At 38.0% G+C, this 27,188-nt stretch overlaps 1 long non-coding RNA gene and 1 pseudogene across 2 annotated transcripts in view; one reads left to right on the forward strand and one right to left on the reverse strand.

The window, feature by feature from the left end:
- Positions 1 to 27,188, forward strand: part of LOC103883810 — a 46,766-nt gene continuing 19,578 nt past the window's right edge. The window contains exons 1-2 of the long non-coding RNA XR_004184333.1: positions 1 to 100; positions 3,943 to 4,107. This is a non-coding gene — a long non-coding RNA (uncharacterized LOC103883810). The remainder of the gene's footprint in view (positions 101 to 3,942; positions 4,108 to 27,188) is intronic.
- LOC100999914 lies at positions 20,056 to 20,642 on the reverse strand (annotated as a pseudogene). Its single transcript, XR_646164.4, has one exon. The product of XR_646164.4 is annotated as a protein S100-A11 pseudogene (transcript).

The raw sequence follows: 27,188 nt of genomic DNA on the forward strand, positions 1-27,188 counted from the left end.
ACTTGGAATTTTCCTGCTATGGGGAGATCACTTGGCCCCGGCTGCAGCTCAGTGATAGTCATGTTAGTTATTTTGGAACACTTGGTCCACTAACTCCCAGGTGAAGTATTGTTTATCTGTCTCTAATATGTATTCAACTTCTTTATCCTACTTATTACCAGTAGGAATTATACCTCACACTTGTATAACAAAGTGCTTTCATGTATATTTTTGCATTCGAACTTCAAAATAACCAGATGAGGAGTGAAGACCATGTGATGTTAAACTGATCCTCAGAAAGCTGAGATGATTAATCGGCATAGTTCACAAAGTTTTCTGTTTATCTGTCCAATTTCATACTATCATCAATAAAAAAAAAATTTAACAGTTTGGGCGAGGCATGGTGGCTCACGCCTGTAATCCCAACAATTTGGGAGGCTGAGGCAGGTGGATCACTTAAGGCTAGGAGATTGAGACCACACTGGCCAACATGGCAAAACCCCTTCTCTACTACACACACACACACACACACACACACACACACAAAGCGGGTGTGGTGGCAGATGCCTGTAATCCCAGCTACTTGGGAGGCTGAGGCATGAGAATCATTTGAACTTGGGAGGCGGAGGTTGCAGTGAGCTGAGATCGTGCCACTACACTCCAGCCTGGGCGACAGAGCGAGACTCCATCTCATTAAAAAAAAGAATTAGCGGTTTGCATTTGATGTAGAGTTTGTTGTTTCTTGTTTGTTTGCTTTGTTTTTCCTTCTAATTCTCTACTCCTCCTCATCTCTCATCTTTTGAAAGCTTCCATTGTGTTCTGGTTTCACATGAAGCAGGAATACCATAGTGCAGCCCATTCCTTGACCCAGTGTTTTGTGACACAGGCAGAGTATCCCTAATCCAAAAATTTGAAATCCAAAATACTCCAAAATCTGATAGTTTTTGAGCACTGACTTGATGCTCAAAGGAAATGTTCACTGGAGCATTTTGGATTTCAGATTTTCAAATTAGGGATGCTGAATACAATGTAAATATTCCAAAATCTGAAAACATCCAAAATCTAAAACACTTCAAAATCTAAAAAATAAAACACTTTTATTCTGGTCCCAGGCATTTCGAATAAAGGATACTCAACCCCTGTATCTAATATGCACATCCCTGCTCTCACTATTGATGATATCGTATAGAGGTTGAAAAATTATTTCTAAAAAGGGCTAGAGTATAAATATTTTAAGCTTTGGAGGCCATGGGGTCTTTGTCATACCTGCTCAACTCCTCTACTGTCGCATAAAGTCAGCAATAGATAATACGTAAACAAATGAGGTGACTGTTCTAACAAAAGTTTTATAAACAGTGAAATTTGAATTACCTGTAAGTGTTATGGGTCATTAAACATTCTTTTTATTTTACTTTTTAGAATAATTTAAAAGTGTAAAAGTCATTCTTAGACTGTAGGCTTTGTAAACACAGCTGGTAGGCCAGATTTGGCCTGCAGACTGTAATTTGCCAACCCTTGAAACAGTGTATAAAGTAGAGCCTAGACATCAGCCAGGGTACTTTAATTAGAGGCAAAACGGGCTTGAGCCCAGTTCCACGACCTGTGGAATTTCAAAGCTGTCCCTAAGTTTCCTGTCTGTCTTTGGTGGACAAATGCTCTTATGGCCTCCTGCATCTCCTGGCTCCTTCCCCCTTAGGTCAACCCTCTTTTCTACACCTTGCTAACCCTCCTAGGAAACACACGCTCTCCACTGAGCTCCTCGATGAAGTCTCCACCCACACACATCTTCTTAAAACAAACTGCTGAAGATTTCAAAGGATGAGTTTGTCACCGAAATCCAGGCAATGTCTAATGGAACTGTGACATTATACTTCTTACAATGTCATTCTATCACTTCACCTCTTTCTTTTCCCCCAACAAATAAAATTTTGTGCTCTTTAAAAGGACTGGCTCAACTTCTTGCAAAAGCATTATCTTTTCTCCCCTTTCGAATGTTAGACAGTCATTTATTCATTCACTCAACATGTGTTTATCGAACATCTAACACAACGCTGTCCGAGAAAACTTTCTGCAATGATGGAACTGTGTTCCATCAACATGTGTTTATTGAACATCTAATACAGGGCTGTCCAAGAAAACTTTCTGCAATCATGGAACTGTTCTTGATCTATGCTGTCCAAGACAGTAGCCACTAGCCACATGTCACTCTTGAGTACCTGAAATGTAGATATAGTTTAGTATTCCTTATGTAAAATGCTTGGGACCAGAAGTGTTTTGGATTTTGGATTTTTTTTTTTTTTAGATTTTGGAGTACTTACATCATACATACTTATCAGTTCAGCATGTTTAATCTAAAAATTAAAACTGAAATGCTCCATAAGCATTTCCTTTGAGCATCGTGTTGGTACTTAAAGTTGCACGTTTGGCGCCATTACAGATACTAGATTTTTGAATTAGGAATACTCAGCCTGTAGTGAGACTGAGGAGCTAAATTTTAAACTATGCTTAATTTTAATCAACTTAAATTTAAATAGCTACACATGGCCAGTGCTACCACTTTGGGCAGCATAGATCTACTAGGGGCAGGCCACTTAGATGCCCGTACAGGCTCTGTAAATGCTTAATTCCTAAAACATAAGACAGTATTGGGTCTGGGCCCTCATTGCCACTGTGTAGGATTTAATTAAAACTCCACAGTTTATCATGGCTGCCTTGTAATCAATAACTTTCAAAGCTTTCACTTTTTACTCCTGTCAAGTAGCTGAAGATAGTACCTGGCTTTTTTTGTTATTTGTTTTTTTGTTTTGAGATGGAGTTTCACTCTAGTCACCCAGGCTGGGGTGCAATGGCGTGATCTTGGCTGCTTCAACCTCCACTTCCCGGATTCAAGCAATTCTCCTGCCTCAGCCTTCTGAGTAGCTAGGATTACAGGTGCATGACACCATGCCTGGCTAATTTTTGTATTTTTAGTAGAGACGGGATTTCACCATATTGGCCAGGCTGAACTGACCTCAAGTGATCTCCTGACCTCAAACTCCTGACCTCAAGTGATCCGCCCACTGCGGCCTCTCAAAGTGCTGGGATTATAGTCATGAGCCACTGTACCTGACCAGTACCTGGCTTTTAAGTTTCTCTCTTTTTTTCACAGTAGCCATATGCAAATGCAAAGCTTCTTTTCCCTCAAGAGCATATTCCTCACACAGAGTACATCTTCAGCCATGTGTCCAAATGCAATACTGATTCTAGTTGTTTAATCACTAAGTGCATAGACACAACAGCTGGTCTTCGTTCTTAAAGCCTCTCCATTTAGGCTTAATATTTCATCTTAAATGCTTTAATAGTTAACATGGGATGATCCATATGGAAACTATCCTATGGAAATACTGGTAGTTTGCCTACAAGATTATTGATCAAGTTGGATTAGGAAGGCTGTGAAATAGTGCTGGACATTTCTCAGAAATGTCGATAGATACTTAATCACTGTCAACAAACATAATCTTTCTTTGGCTATAAAGACAAAAGAACTGTCACAAGAGTATAATTAACCTGTATATTATTGCAAAGCTGGAATCATTGTTGCCTGGCCACTTGGTATATGCTGCCAGAGGATGCGATATTCAAATATACATGCATCTTGGGGAAACCTGGATCTACGACCCAAGAGGCTAAATTAGTGTTGGGATTCACTACAAAACTGTGAGTCAAGACCAAGATGATGTCTGAAACGGCCAGTGTATTTGGGAGACCAGTTCATTCTAGGCTTCCCTAGTTGTTTGAGTCCCTTAGCAAGTTATGTGGATGTAAGGTTGTCAGCATCTTCAAGATAAGAGATATCAAGAAGAACTTTCCAAATTAAAAAAAATAGATTGGATATAAAACTACTTTGGACCTTGTAATGTAATAACCACTTAACAAATGTTAGTTCCTTTTTTCCTCTTTGCTTCCTGGCTTTTGGGACTTCAGTCCCTCTGTAGGAGTCCTTCATCAGGGATGTCATGACCAGACCACCTACTTCCATGGAATAGAGGTACCCTAGAGGAATTTGGGAGCAGGATGGAGGGAAAATCTAATTCTGTACAAGCTGCTCCAAGCAGTGTCACAGCATAGCAAATGCAGTTCATCTCTACTGTAAGTACTGTAAACCCAGAACACAAAAAATTCTTATATAGAGTGTTCCAGGAAACATGAGCTCAAACTAAAAACCACTAAATGCCAGAATACGTAAACCACCATAACCAAGAGTTCGCAGAAACAATGAACTGAAGAATTAGAATATGGATTTGGGAAACATTTGATACCAGAATATGAAATGTTAATGTACTTTAAAATTATTTAAAAGTACTGAAAATATGAATGGGACCAAGAGAATTATAATATGGCCAAGCAAGTTAAAAAAATAAAACTTACAGAAATAAAAATATATAATGATTAAAATGAGAAACTCTGTTAATAAGTGAAATAGCAGTTAGACCTAGCTGAAAGGAAATTTGTAAACTGTAAATTAAATCTGAAGAAGTTACTCAAAATGAATGATAGAGATAAACAAGATAAAAAGAAAGGTCTATAGTAAGGAAGCTTAACTATATTCAGTTAAGAGTTTCAGAAAAACACAATGGAATAAAGAAAGGTAATATCCAAGAAAATACTGGAAATTTTCCAGAATTGTAGAAAGGTTCAAATTCTCAGGTCCAGGAAACCCAAACAAATCCCAAACCAGATAAATAAAGTAATTGTTTACTTAGACACATTGATGTAAAGTGACACAGAAAAGTTTATAAATGTTTCTAGGAAAAAAGGACAAATTATGCTAAATTAGACTAACATGTTAACTTTTCAACAAAAATCAATGAAAGCTAGAAAACAGTGAAATAATATCTTCAAAATACTGCAAGAAAATAACTACCAACTTTTAGAATTTTGTGCTTACAGAAACTATTTTTTCAAACAAATGAAAGCAAAGAATATTCATTATAAGTGCTGTACATACAAAATAAAATGCAATGTCTAAGTTAAAGGATAATTTACAAATTGTTCTCTATAACCACATGTTACTTCTATAATCAGAAATCAAAACTTCACTCATATGTGTAACACTGTCAGTAAATAATGTTGTAGATTAAGATAAAAACTATTCTTTCATTTCAAATTTCTATGACCAGTGCCTAGCATAGGACCTGGTACAGGATAGATGATCAACAAATATTTGTTGACTGACTGAACATTTAACATCATTAACTATTTTCCATCTATTTGACTCTTCCCATTTAAGCATGTCATTTTCTGCTTATATCAGGGCTATGATGTATCAGGGCTATGATGTATCAGGGCTCTGATGTTCATCTACTAATGGCTAAATTGATTTGTCTCAGGTAGGAGAACTAATAAGAGCTATTTTAAATAAATCTAAAGTCAGTTCACACTGAAACATAGTTGCTGGTAATGCAAAAGGGATTTCAAGTCCCATCACATAGTTAACAGGTCATGTTCAGTTCCATGAGCGTCAATAATATCTATGGCAGTGTAGAACTGGAGAATACTGCTTTCCTGAGGGAACAAAAGATTTTAAACTACATTTTGGCATAAGCTCAAATAAAACTTGAAGAGCAATAGGTAGTATGGTGAAGAAGACACTTACTGGTGATCAAGAGAACTGAGTTCAAGCTCTGCCTCTCTCTGACTCAAAGCTGATCACCTTGACAATGAATCTAATTTACATCAGTGAACTATGGCTCTTAAACTCTATGGTCTCAAGAGGGTTTCACACTGTTTTCACTCTATAATATTTTACTACAAGAATGATTTTGGTAGTAGCTCCATTGTTCCCATCAACAAAAGAGCTACAGCAATATCTTTAGTGTGTCTTCACTGGGACTTTTTGAATCTCATTGTGGTCTGAGTCCATTAGGGCTGACTTCACTTTTAGGCATGGGAGGCACCAGGGCCCATGATACTTTTAGGGCTTCATGAAAATGTTTTCATTTTAATGTCTCTTAAAATTAAAAAAGGACATAACAATAATGAATATAATAATAAATGCAGGCTGGATTATATTTGTCTTTATACCAACTCACTCACAAATTATAAATTTTTATTATTTTTTATGGAGGAAAGCACAGAAGTCATAATACAGCCCTACCTACTTTAGGTTTAGATGTACAGGAATTTATAAAACTTCAGATTAAATAAAATCTGGGAGACACTACAAGAATCTCTGCATTCTAGGTCCAGAAGTTAGTAGTTAAATTTAGAGAGTTACATGCTGAGACTTAAATTAGTAAAATGAACGTAATGAATGAGGCCAATAATTTGCAAAAAATGACCTCAAAATATAGGAAGCCTCTCAAGAAAAACAAAGTTGGGATATCTGCGGTAGTAACTGTAATCATTATTGAGCATTTATTATGCACCAGGTGCTGCACTAAGTGTGTTATGCGCATTATCTCATTTAATTCTCACAATAACCTTATAAGTGAGTATTATTATTACGAACTTCATTTATAGAGGATGAAACTAAGGCTTATAAAGATTAAGTTAACTTGCTGAATATCATGCATTTGTTAAGTGGCAGAAAGAGGATATGAACATAGAGTTTGATTTGGGAGAACACAATAAGCCCCCAACAAAAGCCCCTCACCTTGTGAAAGCACACTAAAGCCTCCATGGGACTAGCAGAGCTCCGCAAAGGCAGAGTGAGTCTGCCTGAAGCATAGGGAAGAACAGCAGGGACAAGGTGGACTCCAAGTGGATTAAAGCTAAGCTGAAAGGTAAAACTCTAAGGCTAACAGAAGAGAATGTAATTTGTTTCATGACCAAGTATTAGATAAAAAACCTCTTAAGCAAGACACAAATCAATGGAATTCTGTAACCCTGCCAATCAGCATGATTCCCAGGTTAAGTAATTGTCAATGGGCCTTTCATGAGGAACTTCTGAACAAATTTTAAAGTTAATAATAGACTGACAAAGTTGCAGAAATGCCCTTGGGGAAGATTTTGCTTTTCTAAAATCGAAGTTTTCAGTGGTTGGTGAACAAGAGCATGAAACATTTTGAAATTAGTTGTAATGAATATAAAGATGTGACCATTCCAACAAACTCGAAGAGGGGAGCAGCAGATAATGGGATATAGGGACTGAAGTAGAGAAGAAAAAACACACACACATTTCTTTAGCCATGCTGTTAAGGGTTCCGAGGATTTCTAGTGCATTGGAAGTCATAAATACCAATGTGTGTAATGTTTGTAGCTTATAGGAAATAACTATGCACAAGCTAATTTAGAGTAATTTGTTTATAGCTCTTATTCCATATGGTCTCCATTAAGTTATTCTCTTCATTAAGTTATGAATGTAACTTAGCAAAGATTTTTTATAATATTTATTAAGGGTTGAATTAATGAGATTCTCTAGTATTCATGTCTATATCAGATTGCCCACATTGTTGTAGTCACCGTGTCTTTTATTCTTTGATGCTTTGACATCTTCAGCTTTGATGATCCTGAAGAGACTTCTCCTTTCAGGGTTAGCTAATTTCTAGAGATAAGCAACTCACCTGTAATTGTGCCTATTCTATGCACACTAACCAATTCAGACCGTATACCCTCTCAACTACCTAACTTTATTGAGCTCTTACACGTGGGACCACTATCCACCTGCCCTAACCACCCAGGGGCAGGTACCAGACAACTGGGGATATCCCTATGCCCTAGAGCCCACTGAAATTATTCAAACCAGTCAATTCTAAGCATGGTTACCCTGCCTCACCAGATTCTTCCCACAGAAACCACAATAAAGGCTCTTGTCCACATTTCCCCCATAGCTCCTTCTGCCTCCTGACCAACCCAGGTGCCTCTCCACGTGCCCCCCATGGAGTGGTGTGCCTCCTTCTCTCTGAATCTCTGAGTATGACAAATTATCTTTTCAATGGCAATTGTTTCCTGAGCTCTCAGCCTTGCCATACCTAGATTATAACCTGCCTTTCAAAATAAATGGTCATTATTTTTAAGATTCTGGTAATCCAGGTAGGAAGAACAGGTTAGAAGCTTTCTTCACTGCATTAGTCAGCTTCGGTTGCCATAACAAAACATCATAAACTGGGTGGATTTAAACAGCAGAATGTATTTTCTCACTGTTCTGGAGGTGGCAGTCTGAGGTCATGGCCCCAGCATGGTCAGGTTCTGGTGCGGGCTCTCTTTCTGGCTTACAGATGGCCGCTTTCCCACTGTGTCCCACATGGCAGAGACAGAGAGAGCATGCTTTCTGGTGTCTCTTTTTATAAAGACACTAATCCCATCCTGAGAGCTCCACTTCATGACCTAATCTAACCCTAATTATCTCCCAAAGGCCCCATCTCCAAATACCATCACATGGGGTAGGGGGTAGGGCTTCAACGTCAGAATTTTGAGGGCACAAAACTATTTGGTCCACAGCACCTCCTCAGCCGGGTTTATTCTCATCTGGGTGTGTGATACACATTATGAAAGAGCTTCGGAGTGTTTTTTCCATGATGGTTAGAGAAGAAAGACATATGATCTAGCAAATGTTCATGTTTTGGCCACTAGATGATGAATTTCTGTGGCTGGGTGAAAACGGTGAAATACAATTATATCAAGGGTATGGGAGAAAGCAAGGGAGAAGGGGCCAAGCTTTGGCGTGACTCCTTTCCTGCTAGTCTGAGGAGAAGCTGAAGAATGCACTGTGGGGAAGTGAAGGTGGGAATGCACTTGAGAAACTAAAGTCAGGATTACCAATTGACACAAAATAAGGGTAAAAATATTTTTAAAAGAATATGAATTATTTTCATGGACTAGTTGGAAATTTAGAGAATGAAAGAGGAAATAAAATTATATCTTAGGCCATGATGTGTATTCGATTTTAGATATTTTAGGAGACAAGAAGCCCTCAGACCCCACTGGTCCTCCCCTCAGCACCACAGAACCAGAGTTCATGCCCTTTCAGACCCCCTAAAAGTCAATTGCAGAGAGAAGTTGACTCACTTCCAGGAGAAATCTGGAGAAAGTAATGCCTGCTACCATGAAATGGGACATTTATAATTCATCGCAGAAGAGATTAGCCTTCATCATTTCTGTAGGAAGTGGAAGTGCCTGTTTCCTCATCTACAAAACTGGGATAATAATAGCATTTGCCTCTAAAGGTTGTTGTCATTGACATATATATATATATAGAGAGAGAGAGATAGAGAGAGAGAGAGAGCGAGAGAGAGAGAGAGAGCGCGAAAGCACCAGACATTTAGTCTAGTTGGTTCATTGTAGCTGCTGTAAGTGTCAGCTATTACTACTACTCACATAACATTTTACAAATGAGGGAACTGAGACTTTAAGAGAGACCAAATATCTATCCCAGGGGTTATATAGTTGCTATGTGGCTGGGCTGTGCTCAAATTTTGAACCCCAAATCTACCCACTCAATATGATTCTGCTTCCTCTAATGCAACAGAGGTCATTCGCTTTTGTATCACTGCACTGAGACCTGTATGATTCATCCATCAAACTCCCATCTTCCTTTGTTCCAATTCCATGCTTTGTCAAGCAACGTTTTGTGTCTTCCCAAGATCCTGTGTCAGAGGTGTGCTCTGAATGGCAGTGGATGATCAGTCATTAGAAAGGAATATTCCTGGCTGGATGCAGTGGCTCACGCCTATAACTCCAGCACCTTGGGAGGCCAAGACGGGCAGCTCACTTGAGGTCAGGAGTTTGAGACTAGCCTGGCCAACATAGCAAAACCCCATCTCTACTAAAACAACTACAGAAATTAGCCGGGTGTGGTGGTGTGCACCTGTAATCCCAGCTATATGGGAGGCTGAGGCAGAAGAATCACTTGAACCCAGGAGGCAGAGGTTGGAGTGAGCAGAGATCGCACCACTGCACTCCAGCCTGGGGAGGCTGGGAGCCTGGGGGACAGAGTGAGACTCGGTCTCAAAGAAAAAAAAAAAAAGAAAGGAATATTCTGACATTTCTGTCTATTTTTCGTCGAGTGTGGAGGCATTTTTTGCCAGTTTGTTTCAGCTTTCTGCCTGGTAATTGTAGACATTACCATTACACAAATTTACCATTTACCATTACGTACATATTTGTGGGATAAACAAACAAAATACCTCTGTGGGCAATTGAAGGAAAAATTGCCCACTGAATCTATCATACAATCTATCATGTGTTTGTGCCCCAATCTAAAGCAATTTAAAAATCCAATCTTTTTTTTTACAGATAAGTGGGAAAGTCATTCTCATTTTACAAAGTCAGTTATTCACTAGAAGATTTCTTTAAAAACTGGACGTTGGTTTGTCTGAAACAACACAATAAATATATACATAAACATGACTTTTGATAAGTCTTCCTCCCAGTGCCCTACCTTATATTGCAGCCACACTGACATGGCTTGATAAATCTGTCATCTTGGTTCATGCCTCTGTGCCTTTGCATAGGCTGACCCCTCCACCTGGAAAGCCCTTCCACACACTCTACCTATTGAAACTCTACTTTAATTTCTAGGCCCTTTTCAGGTACCAACACTCACGTGGTAGTTCTGTTGATCACAACTGATCTTTCCCTGGTATCTTTCTGCAGTTTTTGTGTGTGTTCATGGTAAACACATCTTCTACTTCCTAATTATAAGCTTCATGAGTAAAAAAGACCCTGGCTAACCTCTTTTTACTTCCCAGTGCTCCATGCCTAATAACTTGTCTCGCACAGAATGTTCTCACAGTTCCTTCCTAGGTACCACTCACAGCAGAGGAGTATAGGCCTTCAGACTGCTTCAGGATGGTATTTCTTTGGAGCTGTGCTTTATCTTAAAAATTCGTGTGAATTTTATGTTCAGTTCTATCATGTAGTATTAGTAATTCTAATATAAAATTGGTTAAATGGACTCCTACATACAATTTAGACTCCAGAAACTTACCACTGTTTACGCTCCCGTTAGTTAGACTTTCTAACACATGACTCTGGAGAAGGGAGTGAACTCTGGTTCTGTGGTGCAGAGGGGAGGTCCAGTGGGGTCTTACGGCTCCTTGTTTCCTAAGAAATGTTCGCATTTCTCAGTTGAACAGTGTAAGCAGAAGCTTTATAATGTTTGTTGAATTAAACAGTGTAATGTAATGTAAAAAGTATTTGTTCCAAATGCCAAATAATGGAGAAAATATAGTCAAAACAGAGAGAGGCAGTTTATCCCTCAGAAGCTTGGAATAACATATCAGAGTATTATTTGAAATAAGGTAAGGCCTCCAAAATGCAATGCACTCACATTTCCTGATGTTTCCCCTACCTTCTCCAATTCTCATGTTCAACTTGTGATGATTGATTGCATTAACATGCTTGTAGCCAGTTGCTCTGAAAGCCCACAAACAGAATCGCACACAAGGAAAGGTGCCTCCTGATTTCCATTTTGGCAGATATTTTAGCCTATGAGATTTTGGGTCTGTGCTCATTCTCATGACTGTGTTAGTAAAAAAGATGCAGGACTTTATAAGTAACTGACAGCTAGCATTAATATCTAGTTACGAAGGAAGTATAATTCAGTTTTTATTGACATGCTTTACAGAGATTTCTAAGATGGCCTAGGAAAAGGAAAGATTAATAAAAAGCCTTTGGAAATAAGTAAATTGCTGAATGAATATGTAAATAAATAGAACACCCCTAATTCTTGCCCTCTGCTAAAATAGATACTAATGCTAAGGGACTCGAGGAAATCATTTCCTAAACAACATTCCTAAACTCCAAAGATGCTAAATGCTTCCCAAAGTAAATATCTCTGTGATAAGCTTATTATGGAATGCGGTGTAACATAGAACTGTCTGGACTCTGTATGGGGAAATGTGTTCATGCGAAAACCTGGTGATCTGCATTATAACCTCTAACAATAATCCAATTGAAAATGCCAAAGTGCATTTTCACCAGGCAAGGACTTCTTCCTTTACATCTTTTATGTATCCTAGCAAGAGACTTATTAATATTTTTGAATGGAGAAGGGATAGTAGACCAGCACACAGAACCACATGATGGAATTTTCTATCTCCGTAGTAGCACCTCCCTCAATAGCTCTTAAATTCCTCGTATAATGTAGATTTAAATGTCAGCAAAGTAAGCGTTAGTTGCACATGTACTTGATCAGGTGCGAAAGAGTGCTTTTATATATTTTTTTTCTCGTTGAATATTTCCTTATATTTCTCCTTCCTTGCCTGCTTACAAAACTAACAAAGAGATAGGATTTTCTCTAATCTGGCTTTGACAATGTAATGGAATGCCTTGTGTACATTGTCCCTTTTTTTAACACTTATCAAACAGCACCGTTCCTTGCATTGGGACTCTCTGAAACAGCCATTGTGTCATTTATGGCTTGGCTGTCTTTCTAGTGCTGCCGAGTATTTTCTGTTGCACTTGGCTGAGATTGTATACATGCAGTAAAATCACTGAACTGAGGAAGAGCTGCCTGCCTGCTGCTCCCGCAAGGCAAACAGCATTCAGAAGGGCAACTCACCACGGATTCGATAACATTTCAGTCACACTGTGACGGTGCATACAGGTTTAATCAACTTCACCACAGACATAATTCATGGTGGATCCCTTTTGTTTCACTTATAATCAGAATGAATACACACAGGAAGCTCATTTAGCCCCCACCATTCCTCATCGGCTGCCTTGATAAACATTGATTGTATTTTCCAGGGTCAGAAATGATGAAATCAATATGTAACATGGCAAGTTGTATTTGCCCATACTCCTTCATTCAAATTCCCTGACAAATTTTAAACCTTTTACATTGCATTTATTTTACGGATTAAGTTTGTGAGCTTATAGATTTAAATGTCAGCAAAGTAAGAGTTAGTTGCACATGAAACTGACTACATTAAATTTTAAAGTGAAAGTAGGTATTATTAAACCCCACACATAGAAGTATTAAAATATTTTATTGTTATGATCCACTAACTCATTCACTGATTAATTTGTTGATCATTCCTTTGTCATATATTAAGGTAGCACTTTGTATTTTTCAGAGAGCTTGAAAGTAAAAGGTTAGGTATTAATCTGTTTGTGTTACTATAACAAAATACCTGAGACTGTGTAATTTATAAACAACAGAAGTTTATTTTCTGATAGTTCTGGAGGATGGGAAGTCCAAGATCAAGACATCAGCATTAGGGGACAAATACTGTGTCCTCACATGGTGGAGGAGCAAAAGAGCAAAGGGGCCTAACCTAGTTGTCTTCAGCCCTTTTGTAAAGCACTAATCCGTGCATGAGGTAGAGCCCTCATGACTTAATCACTTCCCCAAAGGCCCCCCTTCTTAATACCCCCACAATGGGGACTATGTTTCAATGTGAATTTTGGAGACACATTCAAACTATTGACACACAAAGGTGCCTTCAAATTGTAAAACTTCTTAAAAATGTTATATTAAAAAGTACTTTTTTGTTTCATTTTATCCATTCATTCACAAAATGTAAGGTACTTACTGTGTGTGGCCCAAGACCTGTGCTAAGAACTGTGTGGATTTAAATAAGGACTAGCCTCCATTCTCTAGGAGCTCACAGTTCAGTGGAAAAGAAAGAGACACATAAAAAGAAGAGAACTGGCAAAGAAGTCACAGATTAGGTTATCTCATCCACAGGAACCTCACAGGTGGTCTGCTCCACGGACCCGATGGAGGAGGCAGAAATCAGAGAGAAGAGAAATGCCAGCTCTGAAATGGCTCAACGTATTTTAGAAATGATGAAAAATTATAGTGCTGGGAACAGGAATAATAAGAAAAGCTACCAGAAAAATGAGAGGAGGAACCAAAATGTAAAAGGCTATCTATACCATGCTATGGTGCCTAGAATTCATTCAGTCATGGAAAACCATTGGCAATTAAACAACTGCATGTCTAATAAATTTTTTTTCACACTGTATTATATTTTATTATGTTACTTAATACAGTTTATTTTATGGTAAAATTAATCACAGTAATGATAAGTCAGTGGTGCTTCACTAGACCCTATTGATTTCCAAAGGTCTTATTCTGCTCTTGAACCTCTCTGTGAATGCTTTTAGTTCTTTAAAATGTTATAAGAACAGTTTAAGACTCAGAAGACATGGGTCCAATTGGCCTTCAATAGCTTTGTAACCTTACATAGGCTAACTGATTTCTGTAAGATCTGGTCCCCTGTCTGTCAAATAGGTATAATGATTCCATACCTCCCAACGAGCTCACAGGGTTGTGGTCAACATTAGGTTAAATATTGTGCACGAATTACTTTTAAGACAGTGGAACATGACACATGAGAAAGGTATTATTATCATCGTCATTATTATTTTTATTTGAGAAATTGAGGTCAACCTGAATTACTTGGCAATTAGTCATCAGAAACAATTTTCTTCCCTGCAGCACCAGATATGTAATAGCTAATTTACAAACATGTAGTACAAATTTCTTTATTTAAACCTCAATTTTTTGATAATTGATGAAAATGTCTTTAGGTGAATTGCCTGAAAATAAGTCAAAAAGAGAAGGCACATAGACTACTCTGGTTTGAAGAGCCCCCAGGGTCATGCAGTGTGTTATCTGCACAACCATACACAATGCCTTTGCCAACACAAGAGTTTGATAAGAATAAGAAGGGAATAATTGAAAAGCACAGATTTTGAAGAGATTTCAGCTCAGAATTCTGCAGAATTGACAGATATAGGCTGCTCTGTCTATGGAGTAGCCATTCTTTATTCCTTCACTTAATAAATTTACTTTCACTAAAAAAGAAAAAGAAAAAAGGGAGAAAGATATAATTCGTTGGCCCCAAAGCACACTCAGATCATGATAAACACACACTCCCAGATCTACCACTAATTGACTGTGCACACTGATCAAGATACTTCAACTCTTGGTGCTCTTGTTTCCCTATCTAGTACATGAAAATATTAACAATGCTTACTTATGAGGGTTGTCGTAAAGTAGAAGTGAGTTAAAATTTGTACTCAACATATGGTACAGAGTAGGCACTTGAAACATGTTAGCTATTATTACAAAAGAATGCCAATTACACAGCATATTTGTCACAGGCAACAATGAATGACAGAGGGTAATACATTAATATCTTTAAAGTACTAAAGGAACAAACATTTCCAGTCCAGAATTTTATTAAGCCCAGATAAATTATAAATGAAAGAAACTATCATCAGAATGAACAGGCAACCTACCAAATGGGAGAAAATTTTGCAATCTATTCATCTGACAAAGGGCTAATATCCAGCATCTACAAAGAACTTAGATTTATAAGAAAAAAACAAACAACCCCATCAAAAAGTAGGCAAAAGATATGAACAGACACTTCTCAAAAGAAGACATTTATGCAGCCAACAAACATATGAAAAAAGATTCATCATCACTGGTCATTAGATAAGTGAAAATCAAAACCTCAATGAGATACCATCTCATGCCAGTTAGAATGGTAAACATTGAAAAGTCAGGAAACAACAGATGCTGGAGAGGATGTGGAGAAATAGGAACACTTTTGCACTGTTGGTGGGAGTGTAAATTAGTTCAGTCATTGTGGAAGACAGTTTGGCAATTCCTCAAGGATCTAGAAGCAGAAATACCATTTGACCCAGCCATCCCATTACTGGGTATATACCCAAAGGATTATAAATCATGCTGCTATAAAGACACATGCACACGTATGTTTATTGCAGCACTATTCACAATAGCAAAGACTTGGAATCAACCCTAATGTCCAGCAGTGACAGATTGGATTAAGAAAATGTGGCACATATACACCATGGAATACTATGCAGCCATAAAAAAGGATGAGTTTGTGTCCTTTGTAGGCACATGGATGCAGCTGGAACCCATCTTTCTCAGCAAACTATCGCAAGAACAGAAAACCAAACACCACATGTTCTCACTCATAAGCAGGAGTTGAACAATGAGAACACATGGAAACAGGGAGGGGCGCATCACACACCAGGGCCTGTTGAGGGTGGGGGGCTAGCATTAGGGGAGGATAGCATTAGGAGAAATACCTAATGTAGATGACGGGTTGATGGTGCAGCAAACCATCATGGCATGTGTATACCTATGTAACAAAACTGCACGTTCGGCACAAGTACCCCAAAACTTAAAGTATAATAAAATAAAAATATAAAAAAATAAAAAATCCAAAAACAATTTCTTAATTGTAAAAGTGCCTGATAAATAAAGGTGGAAAATTATAGCTCAAAATAAATAAATAAATAAATGTTTTACATCACCGAATTGTAAAGAAAAAAAAAAGATATTTTTCATACCAAACCCTAAAATGTTTACAATTCACTAACCCATACTAAAAGATTATTAAAGGATGAACTGTGCAAAAAGAAACAAATTCAAAAGGGCTGAGTTAAAAGAAACAAAATTCATCATAAAACAAGTCTTAATTAGCTATTGACTATACAGGTTCTCCTAATTTTTGTGTTAACAAAATGTAAAAATTAAAATCAGGTGAAAATAGCAGGCGAGTTGCTCAATGACTAGCTAAAACATGCTGAGGCCTATGTCCTACATGGGAAGGTTAAAATACTGAAAAACTTTAAACATTCTTAGAAAAGTATATAGCTAAATATTTATATTTAAAAATTAAGAGTAGTACACTATCCCCCACTGCTAAATTTGACTGGCTACAAAAATATGGGTAATTTGTAATGCATAACATTACAGGGGAAAACTTAAAGAAAGAAAATAAAGGCAAGCAGAAAATACAAAATAAGATGGTAGAAATAAGACATTATTGTTTGCAGTAGTATAAATCAGTAAACAATATAACAGTTGCCGACAGGAGAATGGATTAATGTTTGTACAGTTGTTCGATGGTAAACAATAAAGCAGGTGATGTGAATGAACGAGAGGAGCAGGTGTCAGTGGGCTACAGTTGAAGGAAAAAGAAAGTTCCAAAATATACATATGGTATGGTAATATTTATCTAAATTTCTAAAGTATAAAACCACAGGAAGGAAAGGGGAACTGAGATTGGCCAAACCTAACAAATTTGTCAAAAGTTAATATTTTCATCTATTGGTGATTTGTTGTCATGATTTCTTAGACTTTTCCAATTGTTTTATGAAAAATATTATATGTGTTTATTTGACATGCTTATTTTTTCTGATTTATTTAAAATTTTAAATTCTTTAAAAATATTTTAAAATTTTTAATGAATACACAACAGTTGTACATATTTGCAAGGTACTTGTGATATTTTGATATAGTATATGATGTGTACTGATCAAATATGAATAATTGTATATCTATCAGCTAAATATTTATCATTTCTTTGTGTTGGGAGCATTTCCAATCTTCTAGCTATTTTGAAATATACAATAAATTATTGTTAACTATAATCTCTCTATTGTGCTATTGAATAGAACTTATTCCTTCTATCTAAATGTATTTTTGTATCCATTAATCAATCTCTCATCATCCTCTGATGCCCCTTCCCAGCATCTGGTAAACATTCTTCTACTGTTTACCTCCATGAGATCAATTTTATCTCTCAAATATGAGTGAGAACATGCAACATTTGTCTTTCTATGATTGGTTTGTTTCCTTTAACTTAATGTCCTCTAGATCCAACCATGTTGCTGCAAGTGACAAGATTTTATTCTTTCTTATGGCTGAATCATATTCCATTGCATATATGTACTACACTTTCTTTATTCATTTGTCCAATAATGAACACTTAGGTTGATTTCATATCTTGGCTATCATGAATAGTGCTGCAATAAACATGGGAGTGTGGATATCTCTTCTATATACTGATGTCCTTTCTTTTGAATATTTACTAAAAACTGAGATTGCTGGATCATATGGTAGTTCTATTTTTAGTTTTTTTGAGGAAGTTTCATACTCTTTTCTCTAGTGGCTGTATTAATTTGCATTCCACTCACAGTGTACAAGCATTCCTCTTTCCCTGCAGCCTTGTTAGCGTTTATTTTGTCTTTTCCATAATAGCCATTTTAACTAAGGTGAAATTATAACTTATTGTGGTTTTGATTTGCATTTCCCTGTAGATCATTTTTTTTCTCACATATTTTTTGGCCATTAGTATGCCTTCTTTTGAGAAATGTCTATTCAGATCTTTTGCCTATTCTTCAATTGGATTATTTGTTCTTTTGCTATTGAATTGAGTTCACTATATAGCCTGGTTATTAATGCCTTGTCAAATGGATGGTTTGCAAATATTTATTCCCATTCTATAGGTTGTCTCTTTACTTCATTGATTGTTTCCTTTGTTGTGCAGAAGCTTTTTAGCTTGATTTAATCCATTTGTCAATTTTTGCTTTGGTTACCTGTGTCTGTTGTTCCCCTCTTTGTGTTCATGTGTTCTCGTTGTTTAGCTCCCACCTATAAGTGAAAACACACGGTATTTGGTGTTCTGTTCCTGCATTAGTTTGCTAAGGATTATGGCCTACAGCTCCATCCACGTTGCTACAAAGGACATGATCTCATTCTTTTTTATGACTGCATAGTATTCCATAGTGTGTATGTAAGAAAAGTTTTAGAGACTTTGTCCCACGAACCCATTTAGCAAACAAGAAAATCAAATCCAGTAAATTAAGTAAATTATCAAAGGTCACATAACCAGTAAATGGTAGTTTCAGAATTAAAGTGCATCTCTCTTGATTTATACTTTTAACTGTTGGGAATTTGGAGTATGACCCATTGTGCATTTTTAAGAAGTTTCAGAAATGTGGGTAATGGAAAAGCAAGATGTGCACACATAGTTCGGTTCTTCTGCTTTCTCTCCTGGTGTGTTCTTTCATATCTTTCACGTCATAAGAAAACCAATACAGTTGAAAAATCAGATAAATACTGAATCTTTGGTAGTTCTAAGTGATCAGATTATCTGAGAGAATCAAAAACTCATATAATACAAGATTTTTATTTTTAATAATCTGGCATTTTCTCATTGAACTGTTTCATTATAGCCTAATATAGAAATCAAACACAAAAAGGAAATAAGGATTTCTCAGGTTATAGGTACGATGATTAAGTGCCAGATTAAGAGCATAATTTCAGTAGGGCATAGAGGCTGACATAACAGGGCATCATAAACAGAAACAGAACACAGTTTCCAAATAAGGAGAAAAAAGATTACTTTCAATTTTTAGTGTAATATAAAAATCTTAAAGACTAGCCTTAAAAATAAGCAGTGTGAACTTCTGGTGCTGGCCAAGATTGAGTAAGCCCAATATAGACTATCCCTCACTGATAACTAAAATCTGGACAAAATATAAAAAGTAACTACTTGAGGACTTTGAAAAGTAAACCATAGCACATAGATTGGGAAGGAACGTCAAAACTTGAAGCAGAATCCAAAACAGTCTTGAGTTTTCTGTATTTCTTTCTCTCCTTAATCTCCCAGCTTTGACCTGAAGGTAAGCCAATTCTGGGAACTGCACAGTGGGTGTAGACAGCAAAAGTTACAAGAGAAACTGCCTCTTTCTAGGCAAAAGACTGGGGAAGGGATGCAGCTGGAATATTGGGGATCCCCTTTTGCAATACAATGGACTGAATGTTTGTTCCCCCCACAATATTCACATGTTGACATCCTAACCTGTAAGGTGATGATATCAGGAGGTGGGGTCTTTAGGGGATGATTAGGTCATGGAAATGGAGCCCTCATAATGAGGGTTAGTGCCCTTATAAAAGAGGCCCCAGTTAGGCACAGTAGTACCCTTGTAATCTCAGTTGCTCAGGAGGCTGAGGCAGGAGGATGGCTTGACCCCAGGAATTTGAGTTCAGTCTGGGCAACACAGTAAGACTCCGTCTCTAAAAAAAAGTAAATAAAGAGTCCCAAGAGAGCTGCCTTGCTCCTTTCACCGTTAGAGCATGCAGTAGGAAGTCTACAGTGGGCAGCTCAGAAAAGGGCCCTCACCAGAGCCTGATCATGTTGGCACCTGTATCTTGGAATTCTGGCCTCCAGAACTATGAGAAACAAATTTCTATTGTTTTTAAGCCATGCAGCCTATGGAAATTTATTATAAGGTCCTGAGCAGACTAAGACATCCTTCCCTGTATTAGTCTGTTTTCATGCTTCTGATAAAGACATACCCGAGACTGGGCAATTTTTTTTTTTTTCATGTTTTAAAAAAGTGACATTGTTTTATTACTATTGGCAGGTGGGGCCTGCATGAGGTGGTTGGTATGCTGGGCTCAGGGGATGTGTGGGCTATGGAGATGATGACAGAAAGGCTGGAAGGAAAGGGGATGCGTTTGAAGGCCAGGCCCAGGGGGTCCTCAGATCCGCTTCTGGGAAGGGACAGCCTTGAGGAAGGAGTCATGGCAAGCCATAGCTTGGCCACCAATCAGATTCAGAAATTCTGAGAAATCTAGCTGTCCATCACTGTTGGTATCCAGTCTCTTCATTATGCGGTCAAGGACACCGGGATCCTTTTGGTTCTTTGTGAAGGCAGCTAGTTCTGTATTCATGAAGCTTAGGAACTCCGTCTTGGAGAGAGTGTAGTTATAACCATCCTTTCCAGCATACTTCTGGAAAACAGCAATCAGGGACTCGATGCACCGCTCAGTTTCTGTAGGGCTGGAGGCTTTTGCCATGTTGGAGCTGAGCGAGGCGCGGGAGGCTGTGGCTGGGAGCGGCGCTGAGAGCTCTGTGCGCGCGGCGTGCGGGTCTGGAATCGAGACTGGGCAATTTAAAAAAGAAAGAGGTTTGATTGAACTTACAGTTCCACATGGCTGGGGAAGTCTTGCAATCATGGTAAAAGGCAAGGAGGAGCAAGTCACATCTTCCATGGATGGAAGCAGGCAAAGAGAGAGAGCTTGTGCAGGGGAACTTCTCTTTTTAAAACTACCAGATCTCGTGAGACTTATTCACTATCATGAGAACAGCACAGGAAAGACCTGCTCCCATGATTCAATTATCTCCCACTAGGTCCCTCCCACAACACATGGGAGTTCAAGATCAGATTTGTGTGGGGACACAGCCAAACCATATCATTCCCCCTCCCTTTTTTCCCTCTCCCTTAAGGCCAACCTGAACCAGGAAGATGCCCTGCTGTAGCAGTGGTGGCAGCCCTGGCATGAGCATCTAAAAGTCCAGAGAAAACTTGTCTCACTAGTCAGAGGAATCAGCAAAAGGAATTCATATGGTTGTTCTCTCTTCCTCTCATCAATTCACTCCAAGAGCAACCACAAATGTATAGTATTGCATGACATCCCAGGTAGCTAAAGCTGTAAGAGAAGGGAAACTAACTATGATCTATCCTCACTGCTCAAGTCCTAGACTGACCCTTTAGTCGTTCACATACATAGGGTTTGAAAACTGAATGTGAGAAGCACCACCCACAAGTGGTAAAACAGAGCTGTTGTCTGATCCTAGCAACACTACCTAATTTGAAGATTTACTGTAAAATAACAGAAATCAAGATAGTGTGATGTTTGCAAAATGTAGATCCATGGCAAGAATAGACATCTCAGAAATAGATTCACTGAAATGTGGTCAACTGATTTTTAGCAATTATGCAAAGACAAAGAAAGAATAGTAGAGGAAGAACAGTCTTTTCAGTTGGAATAATTACACCGCAATATTCAAAAAAGGACCTTGATGTTATACACCTCATATAAAAATTAACCCAAATGAATTATAAACCCAAATATAAAATATAAAAATATAAAACTTTCAGAAGAAAACAGGAGAAAATCTTTGTGACCTCAGGTTAGAGAAAGAGATCTCAGATATGACTCCAAAAGCATTACTCTAAAGGAAAAAATTCATCAATATAACTTCATCGAAAGTTAAAAACTTTTTCCCTGCAAAAGAATAAAACTATTTTTTAAATTCTGCTTGCTATGGACTGAATGTGTATATCCCCTACAAGTTCATATGTTGAAATTCTATCCCACAAGGTATTGAGAGGTAGAATTGGTGGAAGGTACCATTAAAAGAATAAAAAGACAAGCTACAGACTGAGAAAATATATAAAATCACATATATGACAAATAATTTGTATCCAGAATATTGTTTTAAATCTTAATAGTCAACAAAAGCAAATAACCCAATAAAAAATGGGCAAAAGATTTGAATAGACACTTCACCAAAAAGGTAGATTGACAGACACCTGAAAAAATGCTTAACATAATTATTCATTAGGGAAATCCAAATTCAGATTAAAAACATGAGATACTATTATACTCCTATTTGAATGGCAAAAGATTTTTAAGAAACAAACTAATGCTAACAAATGCTATCTAGCATAAGGCACAAGAAGAATTGTCATATATTGCTGCTGGGCACGAAAAAAGGCACAGCCACTCTGGAAGATAGATTGTCATTTTCTTTTAAAAAAATTTCTCTGAATGCTTTTATTTATTTTTGAAACTTGAATTAACATTGGGATCGGATTACTGTGAAAAGTATATGTGAAAATATTGCATCTTGTGAACTCATTCTTTTTTGTCTGTTTTATTCTTATAAAATAGTTATGCTGAATTAGTGGCATTTATGACTAAAAAACATTAGTCTTTAAACAGAAGATTAATTTGACACATAACTGGCTTACTCATTGTCTAGTCATGTTTCTGCAAATGACGTGATCTCATTCTTTTTATGGCTGCATTGTATTCCATGGTGTATATGTACCAAATTTTCTTTATCCAGTCTACCATTGATGGGCATCCAGATTGATTCCTTGTCTTTGCTATTGTGAATAGTACAGCGATGAACACACACATGCATGGGTCTTTATGGTAGAATGATGTATACCTCTTTGGTTATATACCCAGTAATGGGATTGCTGGATCAAATGGTAGTTCTATTTTAAGTTCTTTGAGAAATCTCCAGATTGCTTTCTACAGTGGCAGAACTAATTTACATTCCCACCAGCCATGTATGTGTTCCCTTATCTCCACAACCTTGCCAGCACCTGTTATTTTTGGACTTTTTAATAGTAGCCATTCTGACTGGTGTAAGATGGCATCTCATTTTGCTTTTGATTTGCATTTCCCTAATGATTAATGACTTTGAGCATTTTTTATAAGCTTGTTGACCAGATGAATGTCTTTTTTGAGGAGTGTTTGTTCATGTTCCTTTGCCAATTTTTAAAGGGGTGATTTGTTTTTTGTTTGTTGATTTGTTTAAGTTCCTTATAGAGTCTATATATTAGACCTTTGTTGGATACATAGTTTGCAAATAATCAATCCTTCTTTGGAGGTTGTCTGTTTATTCTATTGATAGTTCTTTTTTTGTGCAGAAGCCCTTTAGTTTAATTAGGTCTCACTTGTCAATTTTTGTTTTTGTTGCAATTGTTTTTGGAGTGTTCATCATAAAGTCTTTGTCAGACCAGTGTCCAAAATGGTGTTTTCTAGGTCTTCTTTTAGGATTTTATAAACCCTGGAAGAATGATGTTATACCTAGAAGCCTAGAAGACTATGGGGTTTTTTCTTTTATTTCTTTATTGGGGGAAACCCCATCCCCGATATTTATCATGGATTCTTTTCTATTTCCCTAAGCATCTCGGCTGGTTTGAGAAATAAAAAGAAAGAGTACAAGAAAGAAATTTTAAAGCTGGGTGCCCCAGGGAGACATCACACGTCGTCAGGTTCCATGATACTCACTAAGCCATAAAACCAGCAAGTTTTTGTTAGTGATTTTCAAAAGGGGAGGGAGTGCACGAATAGGGTGTGGGTCACAGAGATCACATACTTCACAAGGTAATAAAATATCACAAAGCAAGTGGAGGCAGGGCGAGATCACAGGACCACAGGATGGGGCAAAATTAAAATTGCTAATGAAGTTTCGGGCATGCATTGTCATTGATAACATCTTATCAGGAGACAGGATTTGAGAGCAGACAACCTGCCTGACCAAAATTTATTAGGCGGGAACTTCCTCGTCCTAATAAGCCAGGGAGCACTACAGGAGACAGGGTCTTATTTCATCCCTTGGGCTTGGACTGTAAAAGGCGGCTGCCTCCAGGGGGCCATCTATAGACCTACCCTCAGGGCGCATTCTCTTTCTCAGGGATGTTCCTTGCTGAGAAAAAGAATTCAGTGATATTTCTCCTATTTGCTTTTGAAAGAAGAGAAATATGACTCTGTTCCACCTGGCTCACTTGCAGTCAGAATCCAAGGCCATCTCCCTTGTTCCCTGAAGATTGCTGTTACTGTGGTCTTTTTTCAAGGTGCCCAGATTTCATATTATTCAAACACACATGCTCTGGAAACAATTTGTGCAGTTAACACAATCATCACAGGGTCCTGAGGTGACATTCATCCTCCTCAGCTTACAAAGATGATGGGATTAAGAGATTAAAGTAAAGACAGGCATAGGAAATCACAAGGGTATTGACTGCGGAAGTGGTAAGTGTACACAAAATCTTCACAATTTATGTTCAGAGATTGCAGTAAAGACAGGCATAAGAAATTATAAAAGTATTAATTTGGGGAACTAATAAATGTCCATAAAATCTTCACAATTTATGTTCTTCTGCCGTGGCTTCAGCCAGTCTCTCCATTCGGGGTACCTGACTTCCCGCAACATTTCTTTTTTTTTTTTCAGACTGAGTCTTACTCTGTCACCTAGGCTGGAGTGCAGTGGCAATCTTGGCTCACTGCAACCTCTGCCTCCCGGTTTCAAGTGATTCTCCTGCCTCAGTCTCCTGAGTAGCTGGGATTACAGGCATGCACCAGTAGAGACGGGGTTTCACTATGTTGGTCAGGCTGGTCTTGAACTCCTGACCTCATGATCCACCTGCCTTGACCTCCCAAAGTGTTGGGATTACAGGTGTGAGCCACCAGGCCTGACCTTCTTTTTTCTTTTTTTATTTTACTTTAAGTTCTGGAATACATGTGCAGAACGTGCAGGTTTGTTACATAGATATACATCTGCCATGGTGGTTTGCTGCACCTATCAATCCATCATCTAGGTTTTAAGCCCCACATACATTAGGTATTTGTCCTAATGCTCTCCCTCGCCTTGACTATGGGGTTTTCTAGGTATAGTATCATATCGTCTGCAAAGAGAGATAGTTTGACTTCCTCTTTTCCTATCTGGATGCCTTTTTTTTCTTTCTCTTATCTGATTGCTCTGGCTAGGACTTCCAGTACTATGCTGAATAGGAGTAGTGAGAGTGGGCATCCTTGTTCTGGTTCTCAATGTTCTCAGATTTTGCCCATTCAGTGTGATGTTGGCTGTGGGTTTGTCAAAGACAGCGCTCATTATTTTGAGGCGTTTACCTTCATTGCCTAGTTTACTGAAGGTTTTTAACATGAAGGGCTGTTGAATTTTATTGAAAGCCTTTTCTGTGTCTAATGAGATGATCTTGTGGATTTTTGCTTTTAGTTACAGTTATGCTATGAATCACATTCAATTTGCGTATGTTGAACCAACCTTGCATCCTAGTAATAAAGCCTTCTTGATCATGGTGGATTAGCTTTTTGATGGGCTGCTGGATTCAGTTTTCTAGTATTTTGTTGAGAATTTTTCAATCTATGTTCATCAGGGATATTGGTCTGAAGTTTTCTTTTGTGTGTGTGTCTCTGCCAAGTTTTGGTATCAGAATGATGCTGGCCTCATAGAATGAGTTTGGACAGATTCCCCCCTCCTCAATTTGTTGGAATAGTTTCAGTATGATTGGTAACAGCTCTTCTTTATACATCTGGTGGAATTTGGCTGTGAATCTGTCTGGTCCAAGGCTTTTTCTGGTTGGCAGGTTTTTATTACTGATTCAATTTTAGAACTCATTATTGGTCTGTTCAGGGGTTCAATTTCTTCCCGGTTCAATCTTGGGAGGTTGTATGTTTCCAGTAACTCATCCATTTTTTCTAGGTTTTCTAGTTTGTGTGCATAGAGGTGTCCATAGTAGTTTCTGAGGTTTTCTTAATATTTCTATGGGATCAGTGGTAATGTCCGCTTTTTCATTTGTCTTTATTTGGATATTCTTTTTTTCTTTAATAATCTAGCTAGTAGTCTATCAATCTTATTTATTCTTTCAAAAAATAAAGTTTTGGTTTAATTGATCCTTTGTATGGTTTTTCTTATTTCCATTTCATTCAGTTCAGCTCTGATTTTGGTTATTTCTTTTCTTCTGCTAGCTTTGGGATTGGTTTGCTTTTGGTTTTCGAGTTCTTCTAGGCGTGATATTAGATTGTTAATTTGAGATCTTTCTGACTTTTTGATGTGGGCATTTAGCACGATAAACTTTCCTCAACATTGCTTTAGCTGTGTCCCAGACATTCTGGTATGTGGTACTTTTATTTTCATTAGTTTCAAAGAATTTCTTGATATTTGTCTTAATTTCATTGTTTACCCAAAAGCCATTCAGGAGCAGATTGTTTAATTTCCATTTATTTGTATGGTTTTGAGAGATCTTGCTACTGATTTCTATTTTTATTGTGCTTGTTGTCTGAGAGAGTGCTTGGTATGTTTTCAGTGTCAGTCTGAAGGCTCTAGTGGGTAGGGGTTGGGGGGATCGCCTGTGCCTAGGATTGCAAAGGCTCATGGCAGAAGTGTGGGTCCCAGGGCATCTCACTCACTCACCATTTTTCCATGGTGGGGACCCGCCCTTGGCTCCATGCCAATCCTTGGTGGGCAGCTGTCGTGTCTTGCTCTTCCCTGTTTTCTGTGGATCACATTGTTTCCTTGATGAATCCCAGTGTGCCCTCCGGGATGATCCAGTTAAAGAGCTAGTGTTTACTGGCTACTCTATCTTTTCTCTGTGAGAGTGGCACACACTAGCTGCTTTTAGACAACCATCTTGGCACCTCCCCCACCCCCGTAATTTTCTTATAAAGCTAAAAAAGCAGCAAGCAACTATGCAGCCCAGCAATCCTACTCCTAGGTATTTTACCCAAGAGAAATGAAACAAGCTTATACAAAAATGTGTACAAAATGTTGACAGCAGTTTGTCTTAATCTTGTCTGTGCTCCTATAATGAAATGCCTGTGATCGGGGAATTTATAAAGAAGATATTTTTTTTTGAGGCAGGATCTCACTCTGTCACCCAAGATGGAGTTCAGTGGCATGATCTTGGCTCACTGTAGCCTCAAACTCCCATGCTCAAGCAATCCTCCATCTCAGCTTCCTGAGTAGTTGGTACCATAAGTGACGCTACCACACCTGGCAAGAATAGAAATTTATTTCTCACAGTTCTGGAGGCTGAGAAGCCCTAGATCAACGTTCCAGTAGGTTTAGTGTCTGGCAAGGACCCAGCCTCTCTGCTTTCAAGATGTCACCTTATTGATG

The sequence above is a fragment of the Papio anubis genome, chromosome 6 (genome assembly GCF_008728515.1).
Source record: "Papio anubis isolate 15944 chromosome 6, Panubis1.0, whole genome shotgun sequence".
In the NCBI taxonomy this organism is placed as follows: domain Eukaryota; kingdom Metazoa; phylum Chordata; class Mammalia; order Primates; family Cercopithecidae; genus Papio; species Papio anubis.